The 16,986-nt window shown below is 37.6% G+C and overlaps 1 protein-coding gene across 6 annotated transcripts in view; it reads right to left on the bottom strand.

The window, feature by feature from the left end:
* CNKSR2 (connector enhancer of kinase suppressor of Ras 2) overlaps positions 1-16,986 on the bottom strand; it is a 225,384-nt gene that overhangs the window by 62,460 nt on the left and 145,938 nt on the right. The gene's annotated exons all lie outside the window — the stretch shown is intronic.

Here is a 16,986-nt window from a genome sequence, read left to right as displayed (position 1 = left end):
GGCAATAAGACAGGATGGAAATTACTCCTTAAAATCCTAGCTTATTAAAAATGGCAATACCTACTAACACACTTTATGGTCATTTCTGTTAAAAAATTTTGACTCAGATAATCACCATCACTCTAATGAATTAGAAAAATAATTCTGTAATTAATCACTCCAGAAACTGATGACATGATTTTAGTTGTTTCCAATTTTAGTTTTCTACATAGACAAAGGTATTAGTGCTGAAACTAAGGAAAGGCCACATTACAGGGTCTGAGTATTACAACCTCTTATATCGGCTTACCAAAAATCAAGGCTTTTGTGCCACTTGAAAAAATAAATCTAAGCAAACGCACTGACAGATCTGTGAGCCCAAATCCTGTTCCTAGCAGATAACACAAACCCTCACCCCAGCTTACAAGGTTCCCTTTTCAATTCAAAGAGCTGCTTTTCTTTCCATTTTCTCTTCCCTGCTTCCTGTACACCTGAGCCCACATGCAGGAGGCTGAGGCTCAGCTTCCAAGGGATGTCTTGCCTCACAGCTCAGACATCCTCAAGCAGCAAATACTAACATGTCCATGGGGATAAATTACCAGCAATACAATGTTAATTAAGTGTAATATAAAAAATTAACTGACTTAGTAGTTGTGCTGATCCCTTGTAGACCGCATCTGAAGAAAGCTACCGAACTGTATTGCCACCTCAGATGGTCAAAATAGGCCTCCATTGGGAAGAAAAAAGAAGCCCATTTGCTTTAATTCCCTGGCTCTTGTCCTTTTTTTTCTGCTATGGGCATCAATTCAATCAGCACCATCTCTGAGCAAGCCGAGACAGCAACACCATCCCAGCTTACGTCACATGAAATATTTCGACCTGCGTAGGACTAAGAGAGATCTTTATGGCCCAGGAATAATAGAGTGACCGGAAAGAAGTGTGAAAATAACTCCCTCTTAGATGCTTTGAAAATCTTACCTAATTCAAAGTGGTTGAAAAAACACATGCATGCATAAACCCAAAACCTTAGCACTTCTCAGTTCACGACCCAGGCATTGTCATTCTGCTGCTTGACTTTTCTCCACTAATATTCTCACAGTGCCAAAACAGAAAAGGAAAACTTCTGCTTGTTTTTCTTATAAGTGATTTGAAAGCAGATGAAAGCAATATGAAAAGCTTTCTCTTTAAATGTTTCATCTGTAAATTGAACCTGCAAACATGAGCTTGCACCTCTCAACTTCTGAGTCAGTTTTTGGGAAGAAAGGGTAAAGAAGGGGTATCAGTTTTTAATAGGAAGACAGCATGTAGTTTAGACATCCAGCCATTTTTCCATACATTATGTCATATTGCAAATTAGAAAGGTTTTATTAAATTCAGTTATTACTCTAATTTAGCTCATTAAATTAAATTATAATTAAGGACAAAATCTACATCTGAGTGAAGTTACTGGGAACTATTCAACTGACTTCAGTGATTTTAGCTAATGCTTTAGATTGTTTTACACAGATTTCAGGCTTCAAGTTGGTTCATCCTTTGCAAAACCAGCACCAGCTATTTTATTTTACCCAGAAGAACTATAAGCAGTATGCATTAGTCAGTGCCATTCAGTTTCAAACTCACATGATATCTAAATACAAAAAAACCCAAGTGAGGATGAAATCTAAAAAAGCTTCTTCTGTTGCTTTTTTTAGGAAATCATAGAATGCAATCCACAGCCAGTTATTTTGTAATGCTTAATGCCGTTTTCTCAGTGGTGTTTAGAATCACAGAACGATGAAGGAGGTCATGTCCTTCCTCCTGCTCAGAGCAAGGCTTGCACTGAAGCCAGTGCTGGATCATGTTCTTCAGGGTCATCTCCAGCCTAGATCCAACTGTCTCCGGAGAGGGAGATCCCACATCCTCTGTAAGCAACCTGTCCTCATGTTTGCCACCACAGTGTTTCCCCTTTTACAGCCTAATTGCATGATGTGGCAAATACGGAAATAATATAAATACTTCTTTTAAATGCCATGAGCCCTAAAAATATGGATTCAGACCAAAGCCAGAAATTTAGTTGTACTAAAGCAAGTTTGCTGCAAGACACTGTTTAATCACCCGCCCACAAGGCTGGATTTCAACATATGTTCACTGCATTTTGATTCTGATACATCTTGAGCTTTGAGCAACTGCTTTCACATACATCTTGTCCCAGTTTCCAAGAATTCAACTCTCCTACTAATCCTGAGAGCAAGCATGAAATGAAACAGAAAACAGCATTCTACATTAAAGTAAGTTGTTAGTAACTCGAAATAATAAATAAAATGGAAACAAGACTGCCACTGAAAAGATTAAGTAGGTGAATACCTTAACCCAAACGGAAACTGTCACTCCTGAAGAAAATTTGAAACTGTAATCATATTCTGAATTATATGCTTTCCGGTTGCCCAAAATACAATTAGAAAAACTTTCCATTATCCAAAGGCAAGGTGTCACTTGATGTTCAACATATATCAAAACTCCCTTGAATACCCTGAGCCTCACTTTTTTGAATGCAATAATTTCCTCCTGTAACATGTGATGTTTGAGCTTGTTGTAGTTAATATTATACGTAAACTAAGCCCTCTGACAAATGCACGTCTAAGTAGAATATCAACAAAATATTTAAGGTATATATATGCCTGCCTTTACTGTCAGCAACCTCCAAAGTACAGGTATTTCAAGAGGAACAAAACATCATTTATTAAAGGGATTTTTTGCTATGTGTCATGGTTTAAACCGAGTCGGCAACTAAGCACCACACAGCCACTTGCTTACCTTTCCGCCCAGTGGGATGGAGGAGAGAATCAGAAGGGCAAAAGTAAGAAAACTTGTGGTTTGAGACAAGAACTGTTTAATAATGGAAATATTATTATTGTTATTAATAATGATGATGTAGTGAAAAGGAAAACAATAAAAAAAGAGAGGAGAACAAAACCCAGGAAAAACAAGTGATGCAACTGCTCACCACCCACCGACCGATGCCCAGCCAGTCCCTGGGCAGCAATGGCTGCCCCCTGGCCAACTCCCCACAGTCAATATACTGGGCATGATGTCATATGGCATATGGAATATCCCTTTGGCCAGTTGGGGTCAGCTGTCCTGGCTGTGCCCCCTCCCCTCCCAGCTCCCTGTGCACCCAGTAGAGCATGGGAAGCTGGAAAAGTCCTCCACTAGTGTAAGCACTACTTGGCAACAATTAAAACATCAGCGTGTTATCAACGTTATTCTCATCCTAAATCCAAAGCACAGCACTAGACCAGCTACTAGGAAGAAAATGAGCTCTATCCCAGCTGAAACCAGGACACTATGATTCTGGTTTTTTTAACAAAGGTGCTAGCCTACCTCTAGCCCTACCTTTCTGAGGACTTAGCCTCACACCCCATCAGCCAATGGAGATTTCATTCTGCATAGAACAGCCATAACAGTTCCTCTGTTCCTGCAGCTGTTCATTACTAAACTTGCTATGAGGATTATACTTACTTTAACACTCTTCAAAATGATTGACGGAGTTCTGAAAGTCCACCAGAAGACTCCACAGCTGTAAATAGCAATCTGCCCTAGGGTATGCCTTTCCATGCTTTTAGGATCAGAGCACAGTAATAGAGCTACATAGTAAAAAACTTCTAGGTGGAGGCTCACGCTAACAAAAGAGGTAACCAATGACCTATAACTGTATTTGGTCCTTTAGCAAGAAAGTAATCATGTATAGACGGTGTAATCAACTTTATCTGCACGCACATAATCACACATCAGCGTTTTTGTATGCACAACACAAAATTTTCAAGAAATGAGACTCTCAGGTTTTTCTCTCATTAGCCAAGTTTCTGTCTGCTTTCAGCACTTGGGATAAAGTATTCATTCTTGGTTAGTATCAGACCTTCTGCATATTTGCTTAGAAGGGAAGCAAGATTGAAAGATAGTCATTAACGTTCAGAAGCCTGAAAATGTATTTATTATGAACTACTTGGTAGTAATTTGATAGCTCTCTATTTGGAAAAGTGTATTTAAATAAAAGTGTTAAATAATTTAATTTTCACTTAATTTATTTGTTTTATGCCAAATAGGTACTTCATAAACTGATTTTCCGAAACCAATATTAAAATGGAGTGACTGATATCAGGAGATATGAATATTTGATAAAACTCATGTTATGACGAAAATTAGAGAATTTCTATTCCAGTTGATACCTCACATAAAAGTAGAAGAGAAGTAGGCTGGTTTTCAAAACTATTGATTTGGGAGGACTGGTTATTTTGCCGAACTTCAGGAGTCTGAGAAGGAACTCAAAAGATTTGGGGTCAAACTATTCCTATATATGAGCTTCTCTAATATCTAATGTAAATTCCATGTATGACCAACAGAACATTACATCCATGACCAAAAAATAGATATATTCTAATAGTTACATGAAACCTTTCATGGTTACAGAATTTGTAAGTGTACAAAAAAAAGACCACAATTGAAACTTCTCTGAACATCTGGACTGGCCATAGCAATTAGTACTAAATATGACAGCTCCTAAAATCCTCTTTCAAGTGTTTGTTTCGACACTTTTCTTGAGACATTTTCCACTCGCTCATTTTTGGAAAGCAGGAAGAGAGAACCAGGTTGTGGAAATAATAACCTCCAATTCTTTTACCCAAACTTGAGCTCAGTCTGATTGGGAAGGAAAATGGTAAGTATCTTTATAGGTTTTTTGAGAGCTCAAGTCAAATCCAGTTTTTCTCCAGCTGCAAGTTTAGCCACCAAGGAACCATTTACAGTCAGGCAGTTCCCCTCTGTCACTGTAAGATAACTTCCCCTAATTTCAGCAGAGTAGCTTGTAACATTTCTGATTACTGGAAGTTTCTCCCTCCTGCAGGTGGAAAAGCCAATATCTGGAAAAAAATGAAAGCTGGTGCTGCCAATTATTTGATTGATCTCTCACGCTCAGTACTTTGAGAACACTGGCAGTGTTCTGTTTTCACATTTTTTTGATACACCACATATACGTGTTTCTCTGCATTTGGTGTGTGGAGATCCAAAATTTCAGAGCTAAAAGAAGAGTGAAAAGGGGGAAAAATTCAAAACTATTTATATTACATTGTCACACTATCCACACATAATAACGACCCATGCTTAAGGGTACTCCCAACAGAGGATTTTGCCAAAATCTTTTTTCTTTACCATCCTCTTTAGTCTCCATTAAGAGCTAATGATAGATAGTATTAATTATCTTCATGGATATTTGTAGAAAATGCAGTTTTCAAGAACTATGTTACAAAGGTATGATGAGATAAGACCTCTGGCAGCTCAGAAAGTTTGAAACCTCCTGACAATCAGCAGCAGAATTTCATTCACAACAGATAACTGTTTTGTTTACAGCAGTAACTGGTATTGACCTGTTATGTTTAGCCCTCAAAATAAGCAAAAAGATTACTGTTTATAGTCAGATAGGTCTTGAAGCTAGCTGAATCCACACAGGGCATCTGCAAGGCAGATCTTGGAAGAAAAGCTGAAGCTGGGCCACACAGGACAATATTGGCATAGGAGAGAAGAGACAAGGCATGACTTGATGCTCTGAAGGAATCAGTTACCAGGGCTAAGAGTCAAATGAAGCACCTATGGGTGAAATTACACTCAAAAGGGAACGTACTAAAACGTGGGATAAGGAGAGACTGTGCTCTATGTTATGACCCTATTTAGGAAGGCAAAGACTTCACCGCCTTGTTTGAATAGCTTTGTGTGTTGACCAGGGTTCAGAGACTGCTAACAGAATGAATATCTGCAAAAAATCTCATGCTCGGCATGTCTGTTTGTCAGGTCATGCAGGATGTTTTAGGAAATACTCCTGTAATCAGGAACTCTAAGATTATTCCAAATCCTACTCTATTCTCTTTTGTTCTTCATTTTGCTGAATAAGTGTTCATTTCTTATTTACTTCTGAATTTTGAACTTCTATGTTCAATGTTCTCCAATTTATCTGTGGCTACAACCATCTAGCTGCCCAAAACCGGTACAAAGTGGTACTAAGTTGTAAATAAAGTACTTTTAATATTCTGCAAGAGCTCTAGTTTACACAACCCTTCTAAAAGCCAGGCTTCGCTCTGCATAGGTAAAATACAAGTACAATAACAGGATAGTCCATGTGAGAGAAAATCCAATACAAAAACACAGCAGTGAATTTATGAAAGCAGATCCAGAAGTATTTCCTACACTAAAGTCACAGGCTGATGACACAACAGTCACCATATGTGAGTAATTCATAAATCCATGGTGAGTTGGAATGAAAAGTGATTTACAGACAAAGGATGCCACAGGTGATTAACAATGCCCTGAAACCCTCGGGCTTGCCTCTCAAAAGCAAAATTTATTGAATCAAATCTTGATCTTCTGGTGCTTTGGTTACAGACACTTCTGTTCTCCCTGCACAACGCTCTCTGCTATTGAGCACACTCTATATGAAAAATACCATACCTGCGTTTAAAAGGACAGCATTCACCAATGTTCTAGCTAAGACATTTAATACTAAAACACAGTATGAACATTATACATGAACAGACTTCTAAAAGTGAGCTTGTGTAGTACAAAAAATAATGCCAAGAAGTAAGGTAGCATCATTATACTAAACATCCTGTGGATATTTCTCTTTTAAATGGCAGGTACCCCAGACAGAGAGAAGCATGAATCACTGGTTCTGTCAAATGGGTTGTGAGAGGCACAGACATATTAACAGTCACTGGAAGAATGGATCCCAGAATTCATGGCTTGGTATGTTATCCTACACACTATATTCCTCCTTTTCCCTTAGTTCTGCTTTTTCAGAACTGCAGAAAGGTTTTTCAATACTAAGGCCAAAGGAATGTGTATTTGCAAAAGTTGGCAAAGCAATGGTTTTCTTGGCTGCAGCCAAAAAGTCAATTTCAGATGAGATAATTTTCTACACCTACCTGCCAACCAGTGGCTCTGTTCCTGTTCCTATTCCTTCTCTCCTCTCCCCACAGTAGCTTTATGAAAGGCTTCTAGGAAGTACTACATCTACAGTGCATGGCTATGCCATATATCATGCACACTCACAGCTTTAACTGGAATCCTGTATTTTTGGAGCTCTGACGATGAATTCCAAACGCATGCATTTTGTTAGTGACCACAAGGATAAAGAGATACTGTGTGTCTTAAGAGGAATATGCTAAGAGCTTTTTACTGTAAAAAAGGTAGCCTGAGACCTTAAAGCTGCCAACTTTCTAGCTGCCTTTGTTGTAGGCAATTGCTACATTACCTGTACAGAATAGCCTATGAGGGCTGATAACATCAAGGATGTCTAATCTTTTCACATAGCTGTTCCCAGAGCTGCTATCCAAGAAGAATATGCTAGCTAAGGACAGAACTGTGATGGTCTGAAATGTGATAACAAACGCAGCTTTTCTGTTCAGGGATTTTTATTCATTCTCCCATCCCTTAACTTTTTCTTATAATCTGGGGGGACACTGTGGCAAATGTTGCATTAGCTGGATGCAAATCTGCGGTCGCACAAACTAGTGCAATTTGTGCAGAGTTGTTAGCATAATGCATGCAAAACTTAGAAATTTTTTTTTTAAATCTTCAGGCCGTGTTGAGAAAATAATATATAGTGGTCCTGCTTTCCACCATGAGGGAAAGATTTTCTTTCTTAGTCATTAAGCCACAGGACCCTTGGCTGAAATACTGAAGCAGTAAAACTTCTGGACAATATAAAATTTAAATGAGAGTTCTCACAGTCCCCCACCTTCTTTTCAACTGACAGAACAAGGACTGCAGCACTGTCACAGATGTCTGAAGCAAATGAGGATAAAAAGTTAAACTAGACAAGTGCTGTTCATTAGAATAATTTATTCTGAGATCATTCTTCTGCTCTACATCTACTCTGAAACATATAATTTTGGTACCTCCCACACTGCTTTTATTGACAGTAAGTAATCTAAGGGAGAAAGGGAGGGTTTGAAAACTGTATGTATTCTTTAATGGCAAAAGTCCAAGATGCAGCAGTTGTTCCATCACTGTATATGTTTCAACTGCATCCATTTAAGAAGGGAAAAGAAACTTAATTATCACCCATGACAGAATCGTATTTAACCCTTTATTTCTGATTTCTACCCCAGAGCAATTCCCAGTTTCATCTCTTACTGAAGAGAATGGACCAGTTCGAGAACCACAAACAGGCAGGAAGGCACCTCCAGAGATCATCTTATCCAACCCTGTTGCTCAAAGCAGGGTCAACTAGAGCAGGTTGTTCAGGGCTCTGTCCAGTTGGTTTTTTAATATCTCCACAGACGGAGACTCCACCAGCTCCATGGGCAACCTGCTCCAGTTAAACTATCTTCACAGTAAAAGTATTTTTTTCTCATGTTTACATGGAATTTCCTGTATTTCAATTTATGTCCATTGCCTCTTGTCCTTTCACAAAATATCACTGAGATGAGTCACCTCATATGCACTCCAGAAGCCTCATGGACTGTTTGTGCCCTGCTGTGTTGCCCCTCCAGCAGACGTCAGTCAGTCAGACAAACCTGTTTCAAATGATGCAATTTCCTCCAGAAAAAATCTGGTTTTGCTTAGACAATTTGTCTTATTTATGGGAAAGGTAGGTTTTCCTCTGTATGTTTATCTAAACATTAAAACAATAAGACTATCCAAGCAGATTTGAGAAACTCATTCTGCAAGTGATCTACGTTAGAGTAGAGAGGTGGTCTGTGGCACAGCACAGAACTGATCCTGGACCTTCTGGGAAGGAAACCTAAACTACTGTAAAACACCACAGAAGTCAACCCCAGGGCATTAACAAAATCTTGCAACAGGCCCATGGTCTTTCTAGATGAAAAATCATTAGCTTAAAATAAAGGTCCCACGCCCCCCTGCAACACCTAGGTGCTTGCTTATGATGAAAAGAGTACATACACATCTCCTTCCGTAGCAGCAGTTAGCAACACTTTGACTGTGTCCCTCGGCATGAACTCTTTCATATTGCTCAGTCTGACTGTGACAGAGAAAAGTGTAGGGGATGCAGGGGCTCTGTAATGAATGAGGACAGAACTGAGAAAACAGATTTTTGCTTTATGGAAGATATACTTTTGCAAGCTGTTCTCTGTTAGCACTTGGGTATAATATACTTTCAGTGAAAGAAACCGAAAAGTAATTTTGACTTTCAAAAATATTAAGTTTTTGGTGAAAAATCAATAAAACAGAAAATTGTACATTTCTGGAGCCAGGGAGCTCACAAAGGCTTCAGTGAAACAGGAAATTAGTGCACAGTTGTGTGTGAAAGAAGCAAAGGAGAAGCGCAAGACAAATTACAGCCACCAAAATGCTTTCCTTGCTCATCTCTAGAAGATAAAACATACAAACCCAAATTTTTGCCTTTTAAAGTAGCACTGTCGATCAGGAGAAAACCTTATCTACTGGTTACATTCCTCTTACGGATATTTCCTTATAATAATTTCCAAGGCTTGGAGATTTCTTGGTATTTGTGCCCTTCAGGACTAAAGTGACATTTCCAGAAGGTAGTGCTTTGTGCCTCTTTGTCATTGCACCCATGCTACCAGGAATAGCTTGCAGCAATAGCTGTAGTAATTGCTACATATCAGGGCTGAATTCAGGTAGCTCTTGACTATAGGAAGTAACAGGATCTTGAAAAGAGGGGAAGTTTCCATGGGGAAATAAGGGAAAGGGCGTTTGTATCTCAGCCACTATACACCTGCTAAATTCATAACAAACATGTCCATTGCACCTATGAACTAAGGTAGAAAAAGAACAGTTCATTCCAGGATAAAAGTCACATTACTTGCTGGAATTCAGTAAAATTTCATGCAAGTATAAGATGAAATAGCACTTCTCAGAAAGTGGGGAAAGATAACATTAGGTCTTTTTAATTCTGCGCTGGCTATGGTGACCATATGGATACAAACCAGTTTAAAAAAACCAGTTTTACACTTCATTCTAAAGTTAGATTTCTGTAGTGTTAGAAATATTATCTACTTGGGTTAATCTGAAAGCAAAGGGATATACTTGAGAAATGGACAAAAAGCAGTTATCTCTATAGGAAAAATATGAGGTTTTTTTTTCCCTCCACAGCACAGTAGCAGAGATGGATTGGCTGACTCAGATCAGGCGCTAAGCAACAAGCACTTCTTTCCAGTAAAATAGAAACACCTAATAAAACAGCTTCTGTTCAGGAGCCGCACTGCTGCGAAGAGCCATTTTCCTCCCAGGGGCAACCATACAGTCTCTCACATGATTTGTCAGCTCAAGGGGCCACTGCTGGTAAGCGGAGCAGAGGAGTGGGGCAGAGAGTCCTGCAGAGTCAAAACCGCTATTTTGAAAAAGTCACTTGTTCAGAAGCGATTACGCTGCTTGCCAAAGCATTTTGATAAAACGGTACTCTGAAATGGGCATTTGCACTCCCTTAATTCAAACAACACTTTCACCACTCAGTACGAGTTTTTTAGAATGCCAAATTTCATGACAGATGCCAGCCAGTGTTCTTGGTTCACTGCTTTCGTAGTCCTGATACCTCCCTTTTCCTTGTGCAGAAAGGAGTACAGAGAGGAGCCAGCTGAGAAGTCAGGACCTAGATCTGAGTTCTCACAGATGTGATGCTCCCCACCATATTGCAGTGATAACTCATGCTGACTCCCCTCTGGGCAACGCCTGACAAACACTTCTCTGGTGCAAAATGCTGCGTTTAATCTCTTCTTTGTCAAAAGGGAATAACTGAGGGACTGAATAACTTATTCTACAGTAAGAAAAAAAATCTCAAGTGTGCTATTGTGATTGTACCAGCTACAGGTAATGTAGCTTACTCGTGTACAAATAATGCTAATACCTACAAACGCAGAAGTCCTCTATCACGTAAAAAAAGCAGGATACAACCAGGAATGATTAACTGAAATAGATAACAGAAAAAATATAGAATGGGCATGCGAAAGGAAATTAGGAAACGTTCTGAGCTGGGAGATTTAGTGGCCTATAGATCTACATCACTTGACAATGTAAAATTACACTTTCAAAGCATTATATCATATGCAGTAAGGAATAAATCTAGACTGGCAGGGTTGGACTAGATGACCTTTACAGTAACTCTCTCATTTTTAAAGAATTCCCCACCTTCATCATTGAACGAAATTATAACAGGCTGTTTTTTCTCTCATGATCAGATGAGAAAGGCGGTAATAGAGAAAGTTTAAAATAAAAATTTTCCACAAAAAACTAATTGTGCTTCATGATGTCCCACAAACCGACCTTACCTCATCTCTAGAGCATTTTGCTTTGTTGCAGTAGTTAACTCTGGATTCTAATAAAAATGACAGATTATATAGAAATAGATGTAAAATCTCCCACATTCAATGCCTTCAAATTTCATTTTGGCAACCACTTTCCCAATAAGAGACAATTCATGGTATTAACTGCTTCTTTCAAAGAGAAGCAATACAGATGTGAAAATACTCTCTCATCTGTGACAGGAATAATATTGCTCATGAACAATGCAGATATCATTCCATATAATTAAAAGAACTTAGCACTCCCTCCTGAGGAGATTACATATAACTATTTCATAAGATGTATGCTTAACCAGAACTCAGGTATAAAAGCTGCCTATGCACATCCACTCGCTTCAGTCTTGAGTTCAAAGGACTGAGAGTCCAGAACTGGCAAAACAAACCTGAGATTACCAAGGCACTTCCGTAAGATGAGTTTAGCTAAACAGCAATGAAACACCAGAAACTATGCCTTAAAACTGAGCAAGGTGCCACCCTCTCAGCTACTGCTGAAATCTCTGTTTTATTGCTCACCTCCAACTTTATTGTGTACTTTCACTTCAGGTTTGTGCTTTCCTACCTTTACAGTGGAAGCTAGTGCATGTACAATTATATTTAGACTGTAAAGGGCTAATTTGCAACAAAGCAACAGAGAAATGAGCTTTTTAATCCTTTCTCACTGTGGTAATAGATTGAAATTTTTCAGAATTATGAAATATTTCAAAAACTTCATGATGTTCATTTAATTTCTGCACAGTTATTTGAAATCCAGTGCAGTTTCTTAGCTGGGAATATAAAAATGCCAATGCTTTTTAACTTCAACACAAGTATAATTTTTTAAATCAAGTATTTCTTACAAGTACACTTCTAAGAAGGAGTTTAAAATTTGCTTTGCTGATGATTGATGCCTCTAAGTCTGTAATTGTTCTGCAAGCTTCAGTATTGTTTTAATACTAATATTTAAATGGAGATGAAAGACCAGAGAGAAGAAGCAATAGTAAACAAAATTTTTCAAAAAATTATGGGAATACTTATGGAGAATATTTTTCACAATTCACTTAGGTTAAATTGGACTTTGATATCAACTGCTAGACTTCTATTCTATAGTAATTACAAGTCTAACTATAGACAATTATGAAGACAGGGAGGAGAAAAAGGAAAAGGGAGCCTTGATATTTAAATCCTGCCATAGCTGGACTTCAAACATTTTGAAGAAGAAAATGTACCAACTCCATCTGTTGCAATGGTACAATGACATTCTAGATTTCAGACACCTACTTAAAATCTGTGCAATTTATTTTCAATTTTTTTCTCTACAAATTTATTTTTGTTTAATTACAATATCCATAACAAAAATTCACCAAGCAGAAATTCTTTAAATATGGTAATGCTTACAATTATAATTATAATAAATCGCAAGTTTTATCTGTGGGGTGGGGATTTTTTTTTGGTTTTGTTTTTTTTTTTGTTTTGTTTTTTTTAAAGGAAATAGTTTTACAGTATATAGTGCTTATTAGATGTCATTTCTATTCAGAAGACTTTTGCAACAAATTGATGGGTAGCTTGTACACAAGTTTATTAGGAAACTAATAAGCACATGTTCTGCACTTTCTTAAATACTAGTTACTGAGTATTACAATTAAAAGCTTTCATAAATACATGCATATTCAATTCAAGAATTTTCATTAAAAATGTAGGTACTTTATGTTCAAGTACCTTCTCTTTTTCCTTCCTTTCGTCCTTTCTGCAGAGAGGAATAGGAGGAGTAAGAGAAAATCAACCGCTTAAGAAGAGTTAGAATTTAAAGTTTTCAAAATCATGAGCTTTTGGCAAATTCATTTCTGTATTGAGAACACCTAAATACATACATTTTGAATTCAACTTTTAAAAAACATTTTCCTGTATTTTTCTCTGGAGGGGTGGGTGGGAGGCAAGAAATATCTGGAAAAATGCATAATTTAAGTAGAAAAGTTATTTTTCTTAAAAGTTACTGTCTCCTTTCCAATTTATCTTATCAGCTAAAAACTCATTTTTGCAATAGGACCATAAGCAAACCTTCTTCACTGACAGTATGTTCAACAAGATCACTGTTGCAATCAATTGAACTTTGCATGCCCAAACGGATGCAGACCCACCGCTCCGCTGAGCAAACCCACTGAGATGAACTGGTATGGCAACCTGATGAGGACAGGCAGAGAGAGACCACTCAGATTGTAACTGTGGCCAAATCCCTCATCGTTGTTGCCTCAGTGTCCTCACTGGCAGAGTTGAAAAGAGAGTGCTTGGTTCTCTGTAGGTGCTCATTGCAGCAAGTACTGAAATTAATTATGTGAGTTAAGAGTCACTGAGCTGCGCTCCAACCGCATGGAAGTCACACCTAAAGAGGACACACCATCACACACCACCTAAAGAGGAGAAAAATGTTTGCCAAAGGAGCACCAACTTCATTGAATTTGCAGCAAAAACCCTCCAACTGATGGCTTTTATTTTATTCCTCCCTATTTAAAGTAAAACTGGAATATTAAAGATTGTGCTTGTGCACATACCTACATGTAGATTCAGCAAAATTCCTACGGAAAAAATCTTTTGTTTCTTTCATGCATCCATTCCTGAGCCACTGGTTCCAGATGTATGAACTTAAAATGATACATCTTGCTATTAAACTTACTTTATTTTCAAATACAATTAAAATGATCAAGAAAACTGCTGTAATTATTTAAACATTTTAAAATAGGCTGGTTATCAGCAAAGCGGGAAGCTGTCACTTTTGTGTCACTTCTTCTCTGACACTCAAGTCATTAGGTATTGCTAAATATATATGAACAAGTGAGTATACACTGGAAAAGGCAAAGGGATAGGAGGCAGGAAGGGAGAAGGAACAAACAAGGTCGATAACATAAGTTTATTGGTGTAGGTTTAGAAACAGTTTGTAAGCAAGGTTACTTTTTCTTGCATAACTCCCTACCATATACAATAGGCTGCAAACTTTTCTTCCCATAGCCATGCTGTTTCTATACTAAGGGAAAGTTGTATTCATCCAGGTAGGAGCAGATTATTATTAACCTGATGCACAGCTTCTTTTGACTCATGACAATATCCCCCTGCTAAATAACCACACTATTTTCCTGCACTGAAAACACAGCACAACATACCAAGGAAATTCCTACATAGAATAACATAATGAACTTAAAAAACTGTAATCGTGTGTCAGGGCTTTCTTCTCTTGTGCTCCAAAGGTCCAAGACAAGTTTAACTGCACCATTTTATATCTACAGGAATAGATCACATTGAACACCTGCTTGCACACTAGATTAGCAACAGATCAAACAGTTTGCCTTGGCTTAATAAAAACATTAACACTCTGTGTTGGTATTCCTTTTCCAATACTGAGGAAGAAAAATAGAATGGAAAAAACAAGAACTTGGCTAGAAATCAGTGTACGCTGGAAAACACCTTCTGGAACGGGAAACAAAACAAAGTGAAGTGGTGAAGAGACTTTGTATGTGAGGATTAAACAAATACCATGACTGGTTACAAGAGATGATTACTTCACAGACATAACACAAATTAGTTGTTCTTTTACTATTATATCAGCTATCGCATCAGTTATATCAGTAAATGCTGTTTGTTCACTTTTCAAGGCCGTGACTGAAATGCTCCCCTGACCACACAGTTTTAGATTGTAATGGCAGGTCAATGGTATACACAAAATTGTTAAAACCAGTGATTTTATGCAAATTTAGTATACTGATGGTCAGGAAAATGCTAGACTGGCACATTCTTCTGATCACTTCAGAATATAACAATTTGAGTCTGATGGCATTTTTCAAAATAACTTTTAGCAAATAAACAACCACCATGCACTTTTGAATTACCATGGTAATTTTTTAATGCCATCCACTTTGTTTACAGGACAAAAACATACCATTTCTGTTGCGGTTATTTAATTCATCAGTGTAGTTGTTTGATCAAAGATTATTCTTTTCTATAGAGCCATATATAAAAGCAGCAGAAGCAAGGAGTTGAAGTCAGCATAATTGTGAAAGCTGCTTTTCTGCAGAAAACCTTCACAGTAAAAAGGTAATCAACCTGCACATGTCAATGGCTGCAAAATTCAAAAGGAAAGAGGGCTGGAATTGTAAGGGGAATTCATCAGTAGCTAGTGGGATGCATTCTCAGTCCAAAATTATTTAACATTTATATCAAAAAAGAATTAAAACATCATTGAATGAAGGTAACACAGGTTTTAAAGACCAGTGAATGACATGAGACCTGAATGCTGAGTGAGCAGCATGGTTTCTATTCTAGGGAATTCAGAAAAAAAGGGAAAAGAAAATAGAGGAAAAAATAAAGAAATTAAATGTGTGGTTTTTTTTTTTAATTTCACAGAATATGCATATTATAAAGATAATTTTAAAACAGGGCTTTCAGTAGTTCCATTTCACTGCAGACCCCAGATTCCTGGAGCTTCCATACTGCATGTTATGGACTTGCGAATCATGGGGGCCCAATTTGAGGGCCCAGAGCCCTTATTCTCTGGTCTTTCATACTTAGGGTTGCTTCAGAGACATAGATAATTCAGCAAGCATACGCAAGAAGTCATGTTGCAACATGGCCAACCATATACATTGCTATATATTTAAGAACAAAAAATGCAAGATATAAATTATTAGATTAGGAATACCAGTGTTGCAAATCAGTGATTTGGGAAAGAAAGACATTATAGAAAAAATAAAATAAAAACCAAGCAATAAACATACTATCACTCCAAGTCTACAGTTAAAATGGGTAAACAGTACTTTAAATATTTAAATATTGAGGTAGTGAACAGGAATAGAAAGGTTTTATTACCTTTCTATCCAGCTCCTGGAAATTTATGTCCTGTTCTGGCATACATACTTTAGGAAGGATGCTTAGGATACTCAGGATGCTTCAGGATTGAATATGAAGAGTTGAAAGAATTATGAGGTGAACGGATAGGATGAAAGGATATGAAAACACACTTTCTGATGACAAACCCAGGATGCTCACTCTATTTCTTCTAAGCAAAAGAAGGCTACAAAGTGATTTGATTATAACTTGTAAATTCATATATTGGGAGATAAAATTTGTTAAAAAAAGACCTTTAAACGTAGAGGATAATGGTACATTTATAACTAAGGTTGGACATAGAAGTCAGGTAAACACAGGCTAACAGGTAAAAACTTTTAACAAGAGCAACCAGTGATTGAAACTACATAACGAGCCTGGTGGAGTATTGTATAGCACTGGGACCTAATACAAACAGTTGAGGCACTATAGGTACAAGTTAAACTACAGCTACCTGGTATATCCAGTGGTGTGTGGCATGCAGCACAGAAAGCCACAGTATTGTCTCTTCATCTGATATTCTAGTATGATGAAAACATTGTCTTCTTAAAAGAAAACAAACCAAAACCAAACCAAACACAAATCAAAACCCCCAGTCTCTTTCACTACTCTTAGTGCAGTTTTTCAAGTTACCACTATCCTCTGCACTGAACTCATGCTCATTCAGAGGCTCCCATTTACAAAGTCTTTGTGAAAACTAGGTAGCTGATGTTTGTAAAAAAATATTTTCTAACAGGACAGCCACTTTTTACTGGATTTTAAGATGCAATTTGAGCATAAAGTATGCCTTCATTGTCCTATTTGTTATCTATAGTTTAATAAAACTGTACTGCAGTCAGATAGGAGTTCC

This window comes from Phalacrocorax aristotelis, chromosome 1 (assembly GCF_949628215.1).
Source record: "Phalacrocorax aristotelis chromosome 1, bGulAri2.1, whole genome shotgun sequence".
Lineage (NCBI taxonomy): Eukaryota > Metazoa > Chordata > Aves > Suliformes > Phalacrocoracidae > Phalacrocorax > Phalacrocorax aristotelis.
This window is presented reverse-complemented; position numbering and strand designations above follow the sequence as displayed.